Source organism: Callospermophilus lateralis, chromosome 14 (assembly GCF_048772815.1).
Source record: "Callospermophilus lateralis isolate mCalLat2 chromosome 14, mCalLat2.hap1, whole genome shotgun sequence".
Lineage (NCBI taxonomy): Eukaryota > Metazoa > Chordata > Mammalia > Rodentia > Sciuridae > Callospermophilus > Callospermophilus lateralis.
The window spans coordinates 1,055,652-1,065,278 of record NC_135318.1 but is presented as its reverse complement, the minus strand read 5'-3'; the positions used below and the strand labels follow the sequence as shown (position 1 = coordinate 1,065,278).

The following is a 9,627-nucleotide window of genomic DNA, read 5'->3' as shown; positions in this document are numbered from 1 at the left end:
GAGAGGTGACCGAGTTCCCAGGTTCCTGCTGGTGGTGGGACGGGCACTCGCGTGGGGCAGTCTGGCCAGGTCTACCTGGTTTGCCCCTTTGTGTTGGAAAGCGTGCCAGTGTGCACACTGTAGCCCACTCTGCCTGCACACCTGTCACAGCCGCCTGCCTCTAGGAGACCGGCACTCCAACTCCTTCTGGAAACTGTCGCTCTTTGCAACACGACTGGTCAGCTCCCGTCCAGACTCCCCAGCTGATTTTAGCAAGACAGTCTCCCCTCAGCATGTCTGCCTGATGAGTGGCGCTCATGGCCGCCTGTCACTAGCAGGAGCTTCCCGACTCCGGTGTCCCTGGCATGATGCAGAGGGAGTGGGCACTTCAGATCCATATGACAGACGTCCTGCTTGCTCAGGTGTGCCTGTGTTTCCTCCGCTGACAGCAATGTCACAATTCCTGCTTCTTGTCTGAATATTAATTAGTATTTAAGACTCATTAAGCTGGTTTTAGTGATTTATTTCATCCTGTAATTAGATATTATAATTAGATTATATCTATCAGATTTTCAACTTTCCTTTAATAAGAAATAGTTCAATACGTACAGATAAAAATTTATCAAATTATAACACATCATTTGAGCTAGATATAAATCCGGTTTTGCAATAGTTGAATAATAGCATAATGACAGTGTGGAGTTTTGTTTTTATGGGAATGTGTATTTTCTAGGTGGTGAGTTGTCCCGGGCATTGTGGAACCTTTCCAAGTGACGACTGTCCCTGGAACTAAGCCTGACCTTCAGCAGCGGGAGGACTCTGGCGCCATACCCAGCAGCACCTCTGAACTCTCCCGTCCTGACTCCCCATGGGAATTGGCCTAAAGGGTTTGTGTGGCAAGTGGGAACGAGGACCAACGGCATCCCAGGTCCTGTGTCGCAGTGCAGTGGTGTCCACACACGGTGAACCAGCCCCAACGGCAGATGCAGAGAGCAGGTGCCCTTCACAGGACGTGCTCATGGCAGTCTGCTGTGAGAGGTGGCCTCTGCCGGGGCTGGGCAGGTCTCCCAGTCAGTTCCGTGAGTCGCAGGCACACCGGGAAACAGAGGCAGCTAGCTCTGCTCTGGCCCCCCTGGCGCACCTCTGATGACCAAGCCAGCCTCACACGGCCTGCCCTCTGGGATGCCAGGCATGCAAGGGAGACCCCGTGAGAGCAGGAGTGGTTCCCTGGGCATCAGGCCCGGCTCCCCTCAAAAAAGGAAGCCTGTGTTTCCTTCCACGTGAATGTGGGTTATGGCCTGACCCACGCTCGGAAAGCTGGGCGGCACGCGGGGTGTCAGTTCTGTCCCTCAGCCTTGTGGGACAGCACGCGTGGGGTCGGGTCTGTCCCTCAGCCTGGGACATGTAGACATACACACAGAGATGGTGATCTGAAGTTTCTACTCCACTTCTGAAGCCCAGAGATGCCATCCTGGATCCTCTAGCTCAGTCCGCCTGCTGCACCTTGCTCGGAGCTGACCAAGGCCCTGGTGCCACTGGCTGAAAGCGTGAGCAAACCCCCTGCCCTGTGTATTCTCACCCAGGCCCTTTTGCAATATGAAAATATATTGAATTTGATTAAAATTATTATTCTCCCATGTTTTAGAGGCACTTTAATTGGATTATAGTGCAATTAAAAATTTCAGCCTTGCAGATCTGGGCAAGAAGTTGCCAGTGAAAGGCGCTGACCTCACTTGACATAAGGGAGGTCAAGGAGGAGTCTGGGCAGCTGCTTCCTGTGTTCAAGGGTTTATGTATCAGGAGGTGAACTGGAGCATGGGGCAGAGGGCCAAGGCCTGTAGGACTGGACACGTGAAGCAAGGGCTGGTGTCCTGGGTCAGGGGAGAACCTCAGGCTTTCTGGAGCAACAGAGCTGACTCCACACTCAGGGTGAGCAGCTCCCCAGAGCAGCCCAGGCAGGACAGGACGGACAGGAGGGGCTGCAAGGACTTCCCTGTGTTTCGGGAGTAGGACAGTGGGCCAAAGTCCACACCATCCCAGAACCTGGAGTTGGTGAGGCTTCTCCACAGCTCACCTGGGCAGGGAGGCTCATGGACAGGGCATCCTGGGCAGTGGCTGCACAGACCCCGAGTAGCTCTGCCCCCAACACAGTGCGTCCCCCAAGCCTCACTCATGTTTCAATCTCAGAGTCCAAACTGAGACAAGCTGGGTTCTTGGACTTAATAAGGTGTGATTTTAACACCAGTCAACGTCCAGTCTTCCTCTCGCTCATTGCTACATGTGCAAAGGCACTTGCAAGAATTCATCCCGAGCAGCTCTCCGGGGTCACCTCCCCTCATTCTGCCCATGGCCATAAATGGACACTCTCCACCCTGTTGTCCCTGCTGAACTCCACTCAGAGCCACTGTCTACTCCCTCTCCTTGCACGTCTAAGAGATGAATCATTCTTATCCAAAATATTCACAGATTCTTCATGCTTTGCCAAGTCCAGCTCAAGCACTGACCCTGTGTCCTGGGAGAGCTGATACTCTTGTGGAGGAGAATGTAGGGACCACATATTTGAAGTCCACACGTCTGCACCTTCAGGATCGGTGAGTGCCATGCAGATGGGCAGGCACCCTGCTCAGTGGGCTGCGTGGCACCTCAGGGAGAGGAGGAGACCGCTCACGGTACAGGAGTCACCCAGGCCAAGGCGCCTGGCAGGTACTTCCAGGAGCACAAGGAGCTGCACTCAGGATTCCCTGAGGGCGGAGGGCAGGAGCCCAGCTTCCTGGGCTCCCTGGCAATGGCTGACCCAGATCCGGGCCCTGGGACTGGTGACTCTTGGGGAATGTCAGACTCCTCCTGGCCTGAGCTGTGCACAGAACAGCCACAGCGAGGGGTTCAGGGAGTGTCCTGAACGTGACTGCCGCTGGAGGAACCGAATGTTCAGTCGTACTCAATTCCAGTTAATCGAACTGGAAAACTCGTTGTTAGGAGACTTTCCCGTGTGTGGGGAGACTTGGTCACGTCTCACCGGTTCAGTTAGGAAGCTGCGGCGCCGATACTGGACTTCTGACCCGAGCAGGCATTCCTGTAACTGCTGCAGGTGTGGGGTGCACCCGGTCCCAGGGGCTTGTGTGGACATAGGTGTGAATAGCTCCTGGACCCTTTTGTAGAGATCAGACATTGGAATGGTGTTTAGATATGCATTAAATAAAATGTCATTGATATTAATTTTACTCTTGTTTTTACTTCCATTAAAGTGGCTGCAGGAAAAGTCTCAGCTGAGCAGGAGGCTCCGGCTGATTCTCCCAGGCAGCCGTCCTCTGTCTCTCCAGGTTTTCAGGCTCCCGTGTCCCCTGTGAGGAGCTGGGGGTGCTTGTTGGACGGGTGTCCCTGTGTGGCACACTGGGGGGTGTGTGTTGGACGGGTGTCCCCTGTGTGGCGCTGGGGGTGCGTGTTGGACAGTGCTTTGCTCCTGCCATTTCTCTTCCCACACTGCAAGTGGCACCTTTTGGTGAGCAGAACTTCCTTAATTTTAATGAAGTGGCCACTGTTGGTCAGCTGCCTTCACTGGATGACTTCAGAGGTGTGCAGTATCTGGCTGCCTTTCCTTTGTCTTGAAATCAGGGGTGTGTGTGAGTGAGAGGGAGAGAGGGAGAGCGTGTGAGCGAGCGTCGGGGTAGGCTGGTGCTCTGGTTGGGTGTGTGCTGGGCACCTGGCTGGTGTGGCGCTGGACAGGGGTGGGGCCGTTCAGGTGGAGCCGGTGGGAGGTGGGGGGTCCCAGGGCTCCCGCTGGCCATCGAGTCAGGCTGTCTTGTGGACAGGGTTGGGTCTCATGGGAGTACTGTCATAAAGCTGAGCCAAGGAACCCGCGTGGTCTCTCCCGCACACAGACAGCTGCCCCTTGGTTCTGTGCCCTGTCCCATGCAGCTGTGGGGACCTCAGGGTGCCGGTGCCATGCTCTTTGGATCCCCCAGCCATCAGAACTGCACGCCAGATAATCCTCTTTGTTTTATGTGTGGCCAGCATCAGGTCTTTTGTCACAGTGACACAAAATGGAATTAGAGAGGAAGCAATATTAATACTCACATGCTTTACATTGTTTTATAAGTATTTTTGGAAAGGCTGTCCTTTCTCCACTGAATTAAAATGTGATTCATCATACATCAAATTTCTGTATTCACACACATTTCTTTCTGAACCCTCTGCTCCGCTTTATTTCTCTATTTGTTTAGCCCTATACCCAGTTTCTCCCCTTATCAATTATCGTCGGTTGGAAGTTTGCCCTGACGCAGAGTGAATCATTCCTCCTGGCTCTTCTCCAGGGGACACTGTCTCTCCTGTGGTAAGTCCACGTATGATGGCCTTTTGCTTCTGAACACACACACACACACTCGTATACACACATACACATATATACATACACATACATATTTACACATATGCAACTTACACACATGCACGCATATACACACTTTCACATACATCCACACATCCACACATATACACATACACACATACACTCTCATACACACATATATATACACGCCACACACATATACACACATACACACACACATACACAAATCCACCCACAACTGCTCACATTTTAAGTGACACGATGATAAGTGTCTGACCCCTCTGGGGATCATCATGGCTATACCCATTAAGCATGGTGCATCTTCATGTGTGGATCTTTTAAATATCCATCAGCTTCATAATTTCATTTATAGAATTTTTCACATCTCTAGATAGATTTATTGTGAGGAGTATAGTTAATGCTTATGCTTCTATTTCAGAAGTTATACTTTTTCAATTTAATTAATTTTGTGACAAAAGTTTAATTGATTTTATGTATAGAATATTATTTCAGCAACTTAGTAGTCTAATGTGTTAATTTTTATAAATTATGAAAATGATGTGTGTGACTTCTCTGTGTACACAGTTGTATCGACTGAGAATGATCATCTTCTGAGTCCTTTCTAGTACACATGGCTTCTGCTTGTTTTTCTTGACTCGCTTTCCTGGCTAGGATTTCTTGGGTGCTGAATAGAAGTGGGACAGGCAGAAAATGCATCTAATTTTTGGTCTCAAATGTGGTGACTGCAGGGAGTCTCCACTAAGTGACATGGGACATCCTGAGTGTGCTGAGCATGGGACAGATTCAGCTCCGTGGGAGGCAGATGGACAAAGTCATTGCCTTAGACCCTGGAGTCGCACACGAGGTGGCCAACTCTCAGCCCCTCGCAGTGTCATGGGGAACATGAAGAGAAACCCTCCCACCTGCAGTGAGTCAGGACAGCCGAAGGCGGGCGTCCGGGGGACGTGCATCACCACGCTTGATGACTCGCGTGTAAGGGGGTCCACGAAGGCCCAAGGAGGAGTCCAGTAGACAGCAGGGGTGCTCAGAGGAGCCAGAGGGAAAGCCAAGACACGAAGCGGCACATCCTCTGGCTCGTAGTGGCCTGGCCTGGCGGGGGGAGGACTGGGTCCTGAAGGTGGCCCACTGCGGCTCAAGGACAAGGGGCGCAAGGAGAAGCCAGGCGGCTGAGGGCTGCTGGACACTCCCCAAAGGTCTGGGGAGTCCAGAGGTGGAGGCAGCAGTCCAGACTGAGGTCAAGGTGGACTCTGGGCCGTGGGTCTAGAAGCTGAGAGGACACCACCAAGGTCATTACCAAGAGCAAAGGAAAACAAGCCAATTCACGGCCCTGGTGGAAACTGCGAGCCCTCTCCCTGAGGCCAAGGGACACGCGGAGCCATGGGAAGGCCGGGGCCGTGGGACCAGTGACTGAGTGCCCCCCGACCCAGTCTGCAGCTTGCACTGGGGCGGTGTTTGGAGGTAGAGCCTTTGGGGTGACGAGGGCTGGGTGAGCACGGTGCCCTCACACGAAGACCGAGGGAGGCCAGAGACGGCTCTCTCTCCCTGTGGGGCAGCAAGGAGGCAGCCACCCGGGAGCCCGTGGTGGGCCCTCCTGACACCGGCTCCGGCACACCTGGGTGGTGGGCTTTGCCTCCCTGCAGAGCGCGAGAGACTGACGGCGGTGAGCCCCCAGGCTGTGCTGACTAACGTTAGCAGGCACCCAGGAAATCACCTCTCCAACCGCAGAACACTGGCTTCTCTCAGGTGCTTGGGGAACGCCTAGCAGAAGGTTCCAGATCCTGGGCTGTTAAGTCGGACTCCCCGCGTCTTATAAGACCTGAGTCCTACAGAAGGCACGCAGTAACCACAGCGGAATCACTCAGGATGTGCTTTGTTAACAGCCCTGGCCTGCTTGTTCCATGCTCTGCCATCTCTCATGCGTTTCTCTTTTTATCAGTTACGGGGACAGATAACATGGGTATGGGCTTCTGGGGAGGAATGCTGTGTCGTGGTCCGTGTTGATGCACATGGTCATCATGAGATCAGGTGAGCAGAATTCATTCCCTTAAGTGTGTCTCCCTATACACATTCAGCTCTGGTGGTCCTGGTGCAGAGCACCCCCGTCTCCTCCTGGTCGCGACCTCACCTCTGCTGCCGCCTCTGTTTTCCCTGACCCTTCCCTCCCCAGGAACAGGCTGCAGAGGACCGAGGACCTCACGCCGAGAGAAGGCGGCAGGCACAGAAGACCTCCTGGCCTCACCTGAGCAGTGACCACAGAGCACTGTGTGTGCGGCCCGGCCCCTCGCCTAGCCACACTCGGGGGTGTCAATGCTTGTCCCCATTAAGGCCACTTTCATCATCGGCTCTGAGAGGACAGTCTTTCCAGAGCAGATCTTGTCTCCAGAGGAAAGCCGGCAGCCAGCCCACATCAGGAGCATCCCCACCTGGACATGGCCCATCGCTTCCTCACCGCGTCCCCGGTGGCTGCCTCGGGTGGGGCTAGAGGTCTGCGGTCGATCCGCGTGCGGCAGGAGGTGTCCTGTCCCACCCTGTGCTGGTGGGCGCAGTGCTGCTCGGGCCGCTGCTGGGGTCTGCTCCTTGAGGCTGACCCTCACTGATGGCCCCACTCCCCTCTATCTAGAGCTTGGCGGAACTCCCACGTCCTGAAGTTAGCCGTGTTTATGAGCCACCACGGGTGGCACTCACTGTTGCCCAGGTCATCCCGCCGAGTGGCACTCAGTCTCCCTGGTGTTCCCTGGAGCAGCGTGTGAGGGTCAGGGGTGCGGTGCTCTCTGGCCTGCTGGGACCCTCCTGCCCAGGGGCTAACGGGCCTAGCAGTTCTCACAAGCTGGTTTTGGCCACTCGTAGGTTCCTTCTGAGGATGCCCCTTCAGGCCTCAGCCTGTTCTAATGGGATCGCTGTGGCCTGGCAAAGGCTTTGAGTCCTAGGTGTCCTGGGTATCACCCTGCCTGAACCATCAGCTGGCGAGTACGTCCTCCTCTTCATAGGTTCTCTCCTAAGCTACTCACTGTCCCCTTGGCTGTTTACTTGTGTGCATTTCCGCTTGTGTCACCTACGCGGCCACTGCTGGTATACATGGAAGAGGAGCCATGTCAAAGGACACCTGCATGCCCTGTGTGTCGCAGCACGACTCACAACAGCCAAGAGATGGGGTTGCCTGATGTCCCCATTGACACAGGAAGGAGAGGCCCATCTGGACACAGGCACTGTGGAATAGTACTCAGCCATGAAGAGAAGGAGCTCCGGTCACTTGCTGCAGTACGGTGGTGCTGGAGGATGTTCTGTTAAGTGAAATAAGTTAGAAGCAGGAATGAATACCCCACGATCTCACCCATGTGTGGAAACTAAGAAGTCAGTCTCAGAGAAGAACAGGGTGGAGCTGCCCGGAGTGTAGGGTCAGCGCTCGGGACTCAAATCCAGAGGAACAGAGAGCAACGGTAGTCACCAGTGGCAGGAAAGGGCGGGGAGGGATGGGAAGAAGTCAGGTCCAGCTGAGGTCGGACTCCTCCCAGTTAGGATGGTCATTCCGTTCCCTGTAGTAAAGAGGGCTGAGAGACCTCCGAGTCCGCCACGCGTTCCAAATAGCCTAAGAGCATGCAGGGTCCCAAGGCACAGAGTGGGTCAGCTACGGAGGAGATGCAGCCCGTGTGGCCCTGGCGTGATCATCACGCACCACACACCTGGGACATCGTGCGCTGCGTCTCTCCCACAGAGAGGTACAAGGGTCATGTCTCCATGAAAGTGCCACAAAAAATAAAGCAGAACTTTTCTTTAAGACCCTTCCTAAGAGAGATGCTTCATGAACATCTGATTATGGTCCTTGGATACCTAGAATGTAATTGTTCTGCTTTGACAATTTACATAATCAGCCTGAAAAAGGAAGAAAATTTCCCCAAATTCTAGAATTTCAGCCAGTTTAATTTTCTTCCATGTAGGAGAATAAATAGAAAAACTGAGCAAGGACTCCATTACTACAAGCCAGGTGTAGACGGCTTTGTGTGGGGAGTGCTTGGCCTGTGGAAAGGAGAGTGCTCCTGCTCCCCCAGGCCCCACTGACCCCTCCGGCTCCACAGACCCCACTGACCCCACCGGCCCCACCGGCCCACAGGCCCCACCCACCCCAAGGCCCACAGGACACACAGGACCCACAGGACACACAGGACACACAGGACACACAGGCCCACAGGCCCCACAGGCCCACAGGACCCACAGGCCCCACAGGACAAACAGGACACACAGGACACACAGGACACACAGGACACACAGGACACACAGGACATACAGGACACACAGGACACACAGGACACACAGGCCCCACAGGACACACAGGCCCACAGGACACACAGGACACACAGGACACACAGGCCCACAGGACACACAGGCCCCACAGGCCCCACAGGACACACAGGACACACAGGACACACAGGACACACAGGACACACAGGACACACAGGCCCACAGGCCCCACAGGACACACAGGCCACACAGGACACACAGGCCCACAGGACACACAGGACACACAGGACCCACAGGACACACAGGACACACAGGCCCCACAGGACACACAGGCCCACAGGACACACAGGACACACAGGACACACAGGCCCCACAGGACCCACAGGACCCACAGGACACACAGGACACACAGGACACACAGGACACACAGGCCCACAGGACCCACAGGACCCACAGGACACACAGGACACACAGGACACACAGGACACACAGGACACACAGGCCACACAGGACACACAGGCCCACAGGACACACAGGCCCCACAGGACACACAGGCCCCACAGGACCCACAGGACCCACAGGACACACAGGACACACAGGACACACAGGACCCACAGGACACACAGGACACACAGGACACACAGGACACACAGGCCCACAGGACACACAGGCCCCACAGGCCCCACAGGACACACAGGCCCCACAGGACACACAGGACACACAGGATACACAGGACACACAGGACACACAGGACACACAGGACACACAGGCCCACAGGACACACAGGCCCCACAGGCCCCACAGGACACACAGGCCCCACAGGACACACAGGACACACAGGATACACAGGACACACAGGACACACAGGCCCCACAGGCCCACAGGACCCACAGGCCCCACAGGACACACAGGACACACAGGATACACAGGACACACAGGAAACACAGGCCCACAGGACACACAGGACACACAGGCCCACAGGATACACAGGACACACAGGACACACAGGACTCACAGGACACACAGGACACACAGGACCCACAGGA

At 54.9% G+C, this 9,627-nt stretch overlaps 1 long non-coding RNA gene across 4 annotated transcripts; it reads left to right on the top strand.

Annotated features, from left to right (window-relative positions):
- On the top strand, window positions 1-3,195 carry LOC143380287 (uncharacterized). Of its 4 annotated transcripts, none has more exons than XR_013088612.2 (3): window positions 1-401; window positions 713-975; window positions 1,436-3,195. It is a non-coding gene; the product is annotated as an uncharacterized LOC143380287 (long non-coding RNA). The 4 variants fall into 4 exon arrangements; XR_013088611.2 differs by having other exon boundaries at window positions 713-1,526; window positions 2,446-3,195; XR_013088610.2 differs by having other exon boundaries at window positions 713-1,908; window positions 2,446-3,195.
- Window positions 3,196-9,627: the final 6,432 nt, after the last annotated feature.